This window comes from Engraulis encrasicolus, chromosome 18 (assembly GCF_034702125.1).
Source record: "Engraulis encrasicolus isolate BLACKSEA-1 chromosome 18, IST_EnEncr_1.0, whole genome shotgun sequence".
In the NCBI taxonomy this organism is placed as follows: Eukaryota; Metazoa; Chordata; class Actinopteri; order Clupeiformes; family Engraulidae; genus Engraulis; species Engraulis encrasicolus.
Genome location: NC_085874.1, coordinates 39,182,003 through 39,197,002, shown reverse-complemented (window position 1 = coordinate 39,197,002; position 15,000 = coordinate 39,182,003). Strand labels below are relative to the sequence as shown.

The following is a 15,000-nucleotide window of genomic DNA, read 5'->3' as shown; positions in this document are numbered from 1 at the left end:
TACATACTTAAGTTGTGTTATTTTGGGACAACTTATAGTAGAACTAGAATGGGCACTCGGTAGAGCGCAAACCTTCGCCTACGCCACTTATTTTTTTCTGGCCATCTTCAAAATGTGGGGCATAACATTCTCCAAATTTTGGTGTTAGTTTCATTTAAATCGGACCGGAATATCGTAATATTACATTTTTGGCCCAGTCTTGACCTCTTATTCAATTCAGCATGCACACGTTCTTCTGGCATATAGTGCTTGGCAAAGAAAAACGTTTTTGACCTTTTTTTTACCTTGACCTTGACCTTTGACCCAATCACTCCCAAAAAGTAATCGGTTGTTCCTTGGGTCATGGCCAATCATCCCACTAAATTTCATAAAAATCGTCTGAATATACGTTTTGACCTTTTCGTGACCTTGACCTTTGACCCAATCACTCCCAAAAAGTAATTGATTGTTCCCTGGGTCATGACCAATCATCCCACTAAATTTCATAAAAATCGGCTCAATTTACGTTTTTGACCTTTTCGTGACCTTGGCCTGGACCTTTGACCTTTGACCCAATCACTCCCAAAAACTAATCGATTGTTCCTTGGGTCATGGCCAATCATCCCACTAAATTTCATAAAAATCGGCTCAGTTCTTTCTGAGTTTGACCTTTTCGTGACCTTGACCTTTGACCCAATCACTCCCAAAAAGTAATCGATTGTTCCTTGGGTCATGACCAATCATCCCACTAAATTTAATAAAAATCGGCTCAGTTCTGACTGAGTTATACGAAGTACAAACAAACATTTTGACCTTGACCTTTGACCTTTGACCCAATCACTCCCAAAAACTAATCGATTGTTCCTTGGGTCATGACCAATCATCCCACCAAATTTCATAAAAATCGGCTCAGTTCTGACTGAGTTATACGAAGTACATACAAACAAACATATTCACAAATAAATAAATAAATAAATAAATAAATACACAGCGGTCAAAACATAACCTTCGCCGACTTTGTCTTGGCGAAGGTAATTAAAGATATCCAATGCAACTTTGACATAAACACGCCGATGTAAACAACTTTATGGCGGCCTCTAGTGGTTCTGCCGAAAATGTGCATTGAACTAAATTAGACATTGGCTTCGAGATTATGTGCGAATTAAATTTCTTCGTCTTCTGTAATTAGCCAGATTCCCTTCCTTGCATTCAGCTCTCTCCACTTCTAAGGGGCTTTATCAGCGATTCTCCCCCTTGCTTATGAGTTCGCTGCTTCGTCTATTCACTTCACACAACTGCAATCACGTTTGCACTTCCTTCAGATGGATACTATTATTTGATCCACTTGTTCCCGGCAGATATCCCCGTCTTTATTTCACATTTCCAGTAACTATATAGTACCTGTACATTAGGAGAACGAGGAGACAAAAGGCTATTGCTTATTTTGTTGTAATAATAAAGATTTGATTTCCAAGTCGAGGTGACAAGACGCGTTTTTATCTTGTGTGGTGTTGAAAGTGAAAGTGGACACCCATAAGCCGGTTAGAGATCACGTTTTGTTTCCTCTTGATCGGCAACAACATTTTTAGCCTCGCTCGACTGATTGTGTCCTTTGACATCAAGTAAAATGTGCGCCATCAGATTTCAACTCGTATACATGTGTGTAGCTTTGTAAACTAAAGCGAGGTGGCGTGGACTTTTAGAATGCTAATGCATATGTCCCAGTGCAGTGAATGAGTGATACAATCCACATATTTGCTCTTTTGGCGTTCGGCTCTCTCCGTTTTGAAGCCCTTTTCCAATGTTCACATAAGCGAATTATTTGCCTGTCCAAACCTTTCATCTCAATTAGCTCGTGATTTATTTGCAGTCCCATTCGTTGTTTTCGCTGCATGCCAGCGTGATATTTTACAATCAGCTAGCCAGTAGCCAGCTTTCAGCGAGCTGCTGCTGCTTAGTTAGCAAACGAAGGGGATGAATGGGTCTCTCATTCGTTCCACTCATACACCATAGAAATCTAGACGCCCCTAGCGGCCACAAATTCCACAACAACAAAGGGCGCGGCGCCTCCAGGCAAAACTGCAAGTGCTGTTTCGGAGCAGAACCACCAGATGGTGATGGAAATACTCCCATTTTCGCCATAACGGGTCAGTCAAGCAAAACCCTGAGTTCCAAGCCATTTTATGACTATGAAAAAGTTGCATAGTGTTTCTTTAAATACACTTGAAATATAATTAAGTAGAGCTTTAACACATTTTAAGTTGACTTTTTGGTACTAAAATCAAACTTTGTACAAGTGTACTTAATATACTAAAATCATACTTAACTTTAAGTACGTTTCAAATATTCTTTCTAATACCAAACTTTAGCACATTACTTTTAAAATACAAATACACTTAAATACACTTAAAATATACTACACTAATAGTATGTTTCCAAATAAAATACATTTAAATACAATACACTAATAGTGTATTTTATAATACTACACTTTAACACATTACTTTTAAAATACAAATGTACTTAAAATAGACTTAAAATTGAATATACTAATAGTATATTTAACAGTACCACACTTAAGCACATTACTTTAAAAATACAAATGTACTTACAATACATTTAAATACAATACACTAATAGTGTATTTTATAATACTACACTTAAGTACATAACTTTTAAAATACAAAGATACTTAAAATACACTTACAATATAATACACTAATAGTATACTTTATAATGCTACACTTTAGCACATTACTTTTAAAATACAAATGTACTTAAAATAAATTTAAATAGAATATACTTATAGTATATTTAACAATACCACACCTTAGCACATTACTTTAAAAATACAAATGTATTTACAATTCATTTAAATACAATACACTAATAGTGTATTTTATAATACTACACGTTAACACATTACTTTTAAAATACAAATGTACTTAAAATAGACTTAAAATTGAATATACTACTAGTATAATTAACAATACCACACTTAAGCACATTACTTTAAAAATACAAATGTACTTACAATACATTTAAATACAATAATACTACACTTAAGTACATAACTTTTAAAATACAAAGATACTGAAAATACACTTAAAATATAATACACTAATAGTATACTTTATAATGCTACACTTTAGCCCATTACTTTTAAAATACAAATGTACTTAAAATACATTTAAATACAATACACTAATAGTGTATTTCATAATACTACACTTAAGTACATGAGTTTTAAAATACAAAGATACTTAAAATACACTTAAAATATAATGCACTAACAGTATACTGTATAATGCTACACTTTATCGCATTACTTTTAAAATACAAATGTACTTAAAATAGACTTAAAATTCAATATACTAATAGTATATTTGACAATACTACACTTTAGCACATTACTTTTAAAATACAAATGTACTTACAATACATTTAAATACAATACACTAATAGTGTACTTTATAATACTACACTTAAGTACATAACTTTTAAAATACAAAGATACTTAAAATACACTTAAAATATAATACACTAATAGTACACTGTATAATGCTACACTTTAGCACATTACTTTTAAAATACAAATGTACTTAAAATAGACTTAAAATACAATATACTTATAGTATATTTGACAATACTACACTTTAGCACATTACTTTTAAAATACAAATGTACTTACAATACATTTAAATACAATACACTAATAGTGTATTTTATAATACTACACTTAAGTATATAACTTTTAAAATACAAAGATACTTAAAATACACTTAAAGTATAATACACTAATAGTATACTTTATAATGCTACACTTTAGCACATTACTTTTAAAATACAAATATACTTGAAATATACTTAAAATATAATACACTAATAGTATATTTTACAATACTACACTTAGCACATTACTTTTAAAATACAAATATACTTAAAATACATTTAAAATACAATACACTAACAGTATATTTTATAAAACTATATTTAAGTACATAACTTAAATAATACAAATGATTTAAAATATATTTAAAATACACTAAACTATAAGTATATTTTTAAATACCATACTTAAGTACTGTACTTGATAAATAGAGTGTACTTAAAATATACTTTCAGAAAATTAAATATATTTAAAGTACACTTAAGTACACATTTTTTTGACCTGGGCACCCACTTCTCCTAAAGTGAAAGTGAAAATCTTCTGCCCATGTTTGAATACAAAAAGGAATGATCCCATAGCAGTATTGCAGGTGATTGACTAAACAGATGAAAACAGAGAAGCAATGACGGTACATTAAGGGTTTGACATGACAAGTTGCTTAATTATTTGATGTTGTTAAAAATCGCGTACCCCCACTTTAAAAATCCCCACTACACAACTGCTCACATTCACCCATTCACACTCAGCACTCAATCAAACACCTGTGGCAGTTGCATGGTCAAGTATATTGCTCAAGGACACATCGATGGGCCCGGATCAGGCAGGGTGGGACTCGAACTTGCAACCTAGGGCTGTGCAATATATCAAATGTATATATATAGTGATATCAATATTGAAGTCAAACAATATCAAATTTCATAATATCGAGTTGAAACAATACTTTTGTCTGTCTATTACTGCCAAAAGGTAGGTTACGCTAAGCGCAATACATTCCCTCCTCCACTTGAGCCATTGCGAGCACAGAGCAGACTTGCTACCCAACACCACCGTGTATTTCTCTATGGCCACTCACACTGCTGAAAGGAGGGAAGATAGAGAATTGTTAAGCACAACATCTTCTTATCGTCTAAAATCGTGACATCACTATTGACTGAAATAATCGTGATATTGATTTTTTCTCATAATCGAACAGCTCTATTGCAACCTTATGATTGCCAAACAGGCTCCTCCAACTCCTGAGCCACCCCCGCCCACTCTGACCCGTCCTGTTTCCCGCCCTGTTTTTCCCTGCAGAAGGAGGCTGATGCCCATTCCCGCACCAATTACATTCGGCAGCAAAGTGCCTGAATCACCCGCGGTCAGTGGTGGACAAAGTAAAAGTAAAAGTAAAAAAATAAATAAACACAGTTCCTTTCCAACACAGGTAACTTATCTGAGTAAAAAGTAGACCAATGAACTTGTCTTACGATAAGCTGGTTCTGCACAGGTTAGGTTGAGTTTGTGGTGGGTCCTTGTTAGGTTTTTATTGTTTTTCAGTAATAACAAAGTCTATCTCAATAGGGAGGTAAAATGGAGTAAACGGTGTAACAGCTATGTAATATCATGTGCTACTGTTGCAATTACACCACGAAAGTACTTTTACTTTTACTTAGTCCACCACTGCCCGCGTTCACCTGACATGTGCATTTTACCACACGTGACCATGTGTTATCCGGTTGAACCTGTTGAACGTCCACATTGACATATATAAAAAATATTTTTTCGCGCATCTTTGGGTTGCCATGGGAGATCGATAAAAGAATCTTTCAAGCATTGCACTGCCGATTGATTGCCCTAAACACTCATGGGTAAGCGGTTAGGGCATCAGACTTGTAGACTGGTTCGACTCCCGACCCGCCATGGTAACCACTGCTCTCAACCATTCTCCTCCATGACTGAGGTACCCTGGGCTGCGGTATATGCTGGCTTCCCCGAATGTGTACGTATGAATTTGCATCTATGCGTGTACGTATGTATTTGCAGCTATGTTGTATATGCTTTGGAATTCTTAAATCTTTACACCACTAGCTACTCTAAATATCTGGCAGCAGACCAGCTTTGACATCTTAAACAGTCTAAGAGAGCTCCCTTCCAGCAATACATTACACACTTAATTCACTTCATTATTTTTCCCTGGTGGGACGAGGGGGGGCGGGGGGTGGAGAGAGAGCATATCATCACTCATAGAGCATATCATTGCTGAGCCAGGGAAGCACCATACAACGTTAATGTACCATGCAGATGCAGATACCGTACCATACTATTACTGGCACCCGTACCTGCTCAGAGCCCACATACACACACACATACACACACACTTTGAACTATGTTCTCCTCCAATATCACCAAAGCAGCGTAATCTTAATAGGGGTATTACAGATGTCAGGACATACTGATCAGAGGATACAGAGTGAGATAAACAGACAACACACAGACACAGACAGCAGGCAGAAAGAAAGAGAGACAAACAATCAGACAGTCAGTCAGTCAGTCAGTCAGACAGACAGACAGACAGACCGTTAAACATGCAGACAGACAGGCAGGCAAATAGGCCTAGGCAGATCGACAGTTAGACAGACAGTCAGACAGACAGACAGTGAGACAGACAGACAGACAGCTAGACAGACAGTTAGCCTCCCTCTCATCCCATCTAATTTAGCACTAGATAACACTTCTAATGATGGCTCTGCTGATTTCAACCCATTTTGATGATTTCTCCATATTGTTCATCTCTGTACTCCTAAGACGCATGAGCAGGTAGCTAACTAATGAAACGGTAACACACGCACGCACGCACATACACACACGCAACCACGCACAGACACAAACACAAACACAAACACAAACACACAGACACAGACACAGACACAGACACACACACACACACACACACACACACACACACACACACACACACACACACACACACACACACACACACACACACACACACGTGCACACACACACACACACACATGTGCACGCACGCACAGACACACACACACACACACACACACACACACACAAACACACATGCATGCACGCAGACACACTTACACACACACACACTAGCAGCAGGCAATGGATCACAGGTCACTGCAGCCGGTCACCCTAGAAGAAGCAAATTTGTTGTTACCATGGAAACTAGAAACACAGTTCAGGCCTTGGGCAGCATGCTCTGACACCCCCCACTCCATGCTTCTTATGCTATATTTGGTGTTCATTTATTTCTTTATATATTACCTCCACCAAGAAGGTTATGTTTTCAGTCGTGTTGGTTTGTCTCTCTGTCTGCAGTCTGTCTGTCTGTGTGTTTTTATGTCTGTTATGAACGGATTTTGATGAAACTTGTTGGAACGAGTGGTTAAATATTGGTGCTGATCCGGGTCACGATCTGGATCCAGGAATTTTTCAAAAGAGTCTTCACCATTGTGGGACAGGGGAATTTTTACATTTCAGTTTCTATCTCCACAAAACAAGGTAGAAAGACTTTTTAAAAAATAGGGTGTAACATATTCAAATGTTCAATCAAACAGCTTCTTTGGCGGAAGTCTGCACTCTCTGAATGCATTTCAGTTGTAATTCGCCAGACAGAAATGCATCAGAGTGAAGTCATGGCAACCACTGAGCAGATGAAGAGGTAACACATGACAAAGCAAACATGCTGTAGTGTAGGCCTTCAATTTAACTCAAGCTAAGCAAGAACACACTCTCATTCCTTTCTGTGCCTTGTTTCAATAAATGTCACATTGACACATTGGCATTACATGTAGTAGTAAATAGCTTTGATAGTAAACAAAAATTGATGTGCTTGCTATGTTAGTGCTGGAATTCTAATACGATACTATATGACTGTGTGCAGTATGTTGAACAGAATAAAAAAATAAAATAAAAAAGTAAACTTCCCGAATAACACTTACGATTGACCTGCACGTCCAAAATAACTTTTCATTCCACTGCACAGCCAAAGCACACGTAGGTAACTGAGTGGGTATATACGCTAGGCCTACTGCAAGTTCAGGACAGTGCAGAGAAGCGCTACTATAATAAATCTCTGATAAATGCCAAGAGTCTCATGCCCTTTAGCTGAGCCATCACCCAGGAGATGGTATAAGTCAGACGCAATAGACAACCTCTTCCCTTCATAAAAATGCCAAGAAACTGCCAGTCCTGCGTGGGCAACCCCAGTGGTTCCCAAACTGAGGCACTAAAGATCCTAGAGGACACCACACATGTCCTCCATCATAAATTCATCCTGCTTCCCTCAGGCCGACGCTTCAGGACATTAAAGTGTTTATGAAACGAAAACAAACGGTCATTCCCATTAAAGCCTTGTTTTTTCTGATAGCATCGATGAGACTTTGAACCCAATCATCCTGGAGGAACTTGTGAAAATGGCAACTCAAAGTGTGAATTCTGTGAAATTTGGTGTGACTAATGAGCTGGGCTGTGACATCATAGAGGGGAGTCCCTGGTTTGCTAGTATGGCGATCTGAGAAAACAACACACATTTGATGGACCCACATCTTATAAAGGAACCAAAATTCTGATACAAACATCAGCGTGTCGAAAAACCACACATCCAACCTCATGAGAAAAAAAAACAGCAGCACAAATCTATTTCAGAGGCACTGATACATCTGCAGAAAGTGACATGTCTGACAGGCGAAGTGACTATTGTTGACATAGCCTGACAGTTCGTTTTGTTTATGGTTACGGTTGCTAAGGGCGCTTTGCCATGACCCACAGATGACATGGCGTGTGTATTTGTTGACAAATGGGGGGCATTTTGATTCAATTGCGCGATATAGTGTGATTGAAATGCATGTAGGCTACATGCAAAAATATCATCAACTAGAGAAAAAACGGAGGTATTAGGCTGTTGGAAAAACGCCCTATATAGCCTGAGTCCTCAGCATATTTTTAGCGTTTATCATTATTATTATTTTTTGTGCTCAAAGTCACAGGCGTCGCGTGTCCCTCAGCCGGACTCTGAGGACGAGGTGTGTCCAAACGTCAGCCACACGTGCACCACAATACTAAAAACAAGCAATCAACGCTTCAAAGTAGGCCTACGCTATGTGCATCTCTGTTTATTCGCTAAGCAGTAGCCCAATCTGTGAGTTGGCTGTCCTCGACTGAGAGCACCACGCTGATGTGCGGATATCCTCCCAAAACCAATTTATTGACCAGTTGAATGGCAATCAATAAAAAGTGCATATTCCGAGAGCATTCGCATCGGTTTGGCATGTAATGTGCATTACCCTTTCCTGAAAACAACATACAAAGCAGATGGACAAGGTAAAACGAGTAGCCTAAAGCAAAGCAGTGCACTCACCTGTCTTCGTGCCCGAGCAGTTAAAGGGGCAGTTTCAGTCTGCACGCCGGCGATGTCAATTGTTGGAACTGCTTGAGGCAATAGCATTCTCTTCAGTCCAACCATGCCCGCGACCTCCACATTTGTGGTGAAGCACAAGGGGTGGAAATGTGCAGAGCACAACAGTGACCACGAGCTTGCTTCAAAACCATGCATTGGATCCACAGAGCCCTAGCTTGATTTAGCCTTCTCCTTGTCGGCCACAGTTCCATCATTCTTCACAGAAGGGAACTTGTGCAAAGATATTCCTTCTGTCAAGTAGCCATTTTTGCAGCTGGCACCGTTCGGCCCTCCAGCAACACACTGCTTGACACTGCGCTTTGTTTTGGTACTAGCCGCCATTGATCTGAACAAGATGGAATGAGGTGAACTCACCCCTTCTATGTCACGCATATCATTTGCATAAAATTTGCATGTCACCAAAAAAACACTTTTTGGGAACGTTTTAACATGACTTTTAGGACAAAATATCACCCAGACAATATCCCATTTTATTCACAAGGCTTAGAACTTTCAGAATCTGTCCTGGAAATGGTCAAATTCCTTTACTTTGTTTTCGTTTCATAAACACTTTAAACTGCAGACTAGTAAAATATAAGAACTCCTTTGTCCCAACCGCCATAAGATTGCTTAATGACAGATAGACACGTCATACTCACACAGTGCAGTGCACAGTTCAATGTCTCTCTACTTTTATGTTTTTATTATGTTATGTTGTATGAATGTATGTGTGTACGTGAGTACTGTATACAATGCAGTGGTTGAAGCCCAAGAGTGTAGGGATTCCTAGGTGGGTCACAGCAGAGGCGTATCTTGTCACCAGGCTAGGCAGGCAGTCGCTTGGGGCCCCCAAGCCTCCATATAGCGAATAACAGCTCACACTTTACTATGGTAGTGGCAATTTAGTTTCAAATGTTCATTCCTTTGAATTTTCGCTCAGGGACCCACATTACCCTAGAATCGCCTCTGGGTCACAGAGGAACTGCAGGGGGGTCGCAGAGAAAAAGGACTTAGCATAAAATATGGGAAAACCACAGTTATCATAATTCCATAAATTGGTTAGTAACTGCATTCACATCTATGGTATTCCTGCGGATTTCAAAGTAGCCCGCACGCGCACGTGCACGTGCACACACACACAAACACACACACACGTCATCAAGGTCCTCCTACTGAGTCCATGCCCAATTTCAAACAAGCAGCAAACTCCCAGCAATTGGCTGAATACCCCGTGGGACGGCATATCTCCTCTGTGCCCTCTTCCGCATGATAGTCATACATTGTAGCACCTCACACAATCTTTTGAAAACAAACGCATTTCATTTATCTCAACAATTCTTCCTGCCTTCTTTCTTTCTTTCTTTCTTTCTTTCTTTCTTTCTTTCTTTCTTTCTTTCTTTCTGTAAAAAAGGATATTTTTTATTCTGGCCAGAAAGTCTACTCAGCACTACTTTGGACGGGAGCAGGCAATCCGACATTCACTGTGTGACCAAAAAAAAAAATCATTACAACAGTGTGAGAGAAAGTTAGCCGTGCCAACCCAAAGACCTATTCAGGGTGGTGAGCAGGGGACAAAGTGTGGTGAGTGGTGAGCATGGGTGACAAAAGGGTCAGTTGTCCCCGGCCCTGATAGAGGTGGGGCCCAGAATTGGGGTCCTAATTACTGATACATTGCATGTGTTTAGGCCTATTTAGTGTGGGGCCCTTTTAGCTGACTTTCCCCGGGCCTGGCCAAAGCTGTCAGCGGCCCTGATGAGTGATGAGAAGATTTGAATGGGAGAAAGAGAGAGAGAGAGAGAGAGAGAGAGAGAGAGAGAGAGAGAGAGAGAGAGAGAGAGAGAGAGAGAAAGAAAGAGAGACCAAAAGAGAGAGGTAGAGACAGCGGGCAAGAGAGAGAGAGAGAGAGAGATCAAGAGAGAGAAAGAGAGACCAAGAGAGAGAGGTAGAGATAGTGGGCGAGAGAGAGAGAGATAGAGAGAGAAAGAGAGAGAGAGAGCAGGCAAGAGAGAGAGAGAGAGAGAGAGAGAGAGAGAGAGAGAGAGAGAGAGAGAGAGAGAGAGAGAGAGAGAGAGAGAGAGAGAGAGAGAGAGAGAGAGAGCAGTTCCTTGGTGGTCTCCATCATCACTGTGTGTGTTGTCATTGGTGCACCTGAGGACAACTGCAGTGCTGAAGGGAAGCAGAGCACAGGTCACCAAACAGCTGAAGCGAAGCGGAGGGCAAGCGCTATTCAGACATACCACTATTCAGACATACCACTATTCAGACATACCACTTTTCAGACACCAGATATGCCATAGGGTTAGGGCTGAACAATTAATCGAAAAATAATCAAAATCGTGATAACATAGTGAAATCGAACTCATGATTTTAATCGTGATTTAATCGTGGCAATAGTGACCTACTTTTGAGAGCGTCCTTGAAGCCAGAACATACTGACAGGCTGGTGTTTCTGGCCAGAAATCTGTCCACCTAAGTTTCATGCTATTGCCTTTTACATAATTATTACAATTCATTTTATTTTGCTCATCCCGTATGTAATTCATTCTTGGTTATATTTCATCTTGTTATAATTTTAAAAAAATCTGCAAAAATCAATAATCGTGATTAATAATCGTGATTATGATTTTGACCAAAATAATCGTGATTATTATTTTTTTCATAATTGTGCAGCCCTACCATAGGGTTAGGGTCAGGGTCAGGGTCAGGGTTAGGGTTAGGGTAACTGCATGCACTCTCCCTAAACTGAAAAAACCTGAGCAACGCAGCACAAACCACAGAAATGGCAGATTTCGGTGGCAAATGTGCTGGTATTCAGACAATAGACATCAATGTCTGAATAGCGGCATGTCTGAATAGCGGCATGTCTGAATAGCGCCATGTATCCGCTGAAGCAGAGCACAGGTCCCCAAACAGCTGAAGCCAGTCATCCATGACCACCATGCTGGACCGCTGACAGTTTTGGCTGAGCCTGGGGCCAACACTTCTGAAATGCACCCCCACCACACACACACACACACACACACACACACACACACACACGCAGACGCACACGCACACACACACACACACACACACACTCTACACACACACACACACACACCAACACACACACACACACACACACACACACACACACACACACACACACACACACACACACACACACACACACACACACACACACACACACACAATACTTAGTGTACTGGACCCATGAGCCAACCCCTTTGTACCCAAACCCCCCCCCGCCGCTACGCTTTAGAAAAAGCGCGCGATTCAGGACACTTTCCCCTTCTTTTTCTCCTACCATATCTTTCTCCCCCTCCCTCCCTCCCTCACTCCCTTTCTTAATCATTCTCTTTCTCTGTCTCTCATGCAGACCGAGAGTGAAAGAAGCTGGAGTTTAGGGACCTGTAACTAGAACCCAGCGGCTCTGAGTGAGAGAGACAGTAGAGTAGGCCCATTGGATCCGGTGGCCGGCTCAGATGACAGCACTGCTCCTCTCTATTTCTCTCTCTCTCTCTCTCTTTCTCTCTCTTCATCCCTCCCTTTCAATCTCTCTCTCTCCTCTCTCTGTCTCTCTCTCTCTCTTCTCTCTCTTTCAATTTCTCTCTCTCTCTCTCTCTCTCTCTCTCTCTCTCTCTCTCACTCTATCTTTCACTCTCACTCACTCTCTCTCTCCCCCTGTGTCCAGTTCTGTGTCGTCTTATCCTAAGTTATTCATCCTGCCAGGCCTGTACCAGACACTCCTCCCAACACATACACACACGATCAGTTGTACACTCCGCACAACAACACAGACACACACTGGATAAGTTGTACACTCCGCACAACATAGACACGCACTGGATCAGTTGTACACTCCGCACAACACAAACACACACATAGACACACTGGATCAGTTGTACACTCCGCACAACACAAACACACACATAGACACACACTGGATCAGTTGTACACTCCGCACAACACAGACACACACTGAATCAGTTGTAGCCAGTGGTATCATATGGCAATGGCACTTAATGTAATGTATGTCATTGTGTAATTATATCAGTCTACAGCTTCGTTCATTTTTACTTTTTCTTTCTGCTAAAGGAAGATGAAATGAAAACTGAGATACAGAACATGTTTTATTGACATGTTTATTTACATGTAAATAAAACATATAGATTAGTTTAGTTTAGTTGGATTAGGGACCATGTGCAGAGTGCGTTAATGACGAAAGTAAAGAGATGACCTGCACCAGTCCCCAGGCAGGTGAATAACATAAAATACGATAAAAACAAGAGCAGCCACGCACACACTGGACATAAAAAACATTGTCATGTGCAAAGTACAAATATAAATTTGCCACAGATCTGCAAGTAAGCAGCCTAAACAAATCATCCATGAAGCACGTGGGTTTCAGTGTGCCGAAGGCGCGGGTCGAGCTCAACATTTATTTTTTTGAAAAATGACTAAAACTGTTACTCATAGTTAGATTTCACACACACTCTTTCTTTTCCCAATGGTTTTGGTAGCTCAAATGTGTGCCTGCATATATTCTGCTGCATAGGACTGTGGCCTGGGCCCACTCGTATTCCTTCATTGGCCTGGGCCCACTTTCTGTCCCTGTGACACACCAAAATTCATTTTCAAGTCTTGTTACGCTATACGTACATTAGTAGCGAAAACCAACTGTAATACACATTTTAAATGATCTTGAGGGTCAAATAAAATGATCCCCATAGGACTGAGTGTGACTTCCCTGTCACGAAGGCCAACAGAAGCAGTGACAGACGACCTTACATTATTTCTTTCAGCTTTCCAGACATCCCTGGGGTGCTGTAGCCTACCAATCCCATGTCAACAGATAGCTACTCCAAATGCAACCCGAAACCTGCTGTATTTGGCACACAATGCACACATTTCAAACCCAAAGGTCAAACAGGTGGTAACATTGCAATGATGATGAAAAAAACAAATGCTTATGTTCATCCCCCAATGAATGCACACAATGCATGATGTTTTTCCCCTCTAAAAGTCTGTCTCCTCTAGAAGTAAGAGACTAGAAGCTTTAAGAGTGACATGTCTCCACTGACTGTAGGCTACATGATGTTTCTCCACTCTAAAAGTCTGTTTCCTCCAGAAGTAGCATAAGAGACAAGAATCTATAGGAGCGACATGTCTCCACTGACAGTGCTCCCCATTTCCGCAGATTTACGACCGAGAGGCAATCAGGAGAGGTCCAATGGGTCTAGGGCTTAATGGGCAGCCTTCCAATTGCCTAGGCCGCCGGAGACCCTTAGCCTTCGGGAAGAGCCATCCTCCCTCCTTCATCCACTCACGCTCTTCATTATGACAGTTAAAAGTCAAGGTTGTTAAGTCTCTCCAAGGTTTTACGCATTAGTGCAACGAATTTGGACGACATATAGAAGCGGCTGAATTAGGTAACACTGACCTCAGCCCTGTGTTTTGTCATGACAGCATTGAATGCCATTCCATTTAGACCAAGGGGGCGTTTTCCATGTAAGAAGAAAACAGCATCTCACAGTGGATAGGCATTAGCGCTTCAATATAGCCTCAGACGCAGGCAGTCTTCATGCAACCGCGTAATGATTCATCTCAACCGGGTTATAGTCACACCAATTTGCCTGAGAATTGTTTTGGCTTTCTATGAGTGTTCCTGCTATTTCGGCTCCACATGGAGAAGATTACATCATGAGGAGCCGAGCGCCTGTCTGCATGCCTGTCGATTGCACAATCGTATTCCGACGGCGCTCCAGCATCAGTATCGTGTGGAACACTCACACGCCCAGAGACACAATGAAAAGACTGACTGGATTAAAAAAATAAATTAAAAAACTTTATCCAGCGAAATAAAGCACGTTGCTCTCAATGCATTTGTTGGGCATCGCCCTGGTTGTTGAATCATGCACACGGAATAAATGAC

At 40.5% G+C, this 15,000-nt stretch overlaps 1 protein-coding gene across 1 annotated transcript in view; it reads right to left on the bottom strand.

Annotated features, from left to right (window-relative positions):
- Positions 1-15,000, bottom strand: part of LOC134469380 (lysophospholipid acyltransferase 2-like) — an 86,803-nt gene that overhangs the window by 71,126 nt on the left and 677 nt on the right. The gene's annotated exons all lie outside the window — the stretch shown is intronic.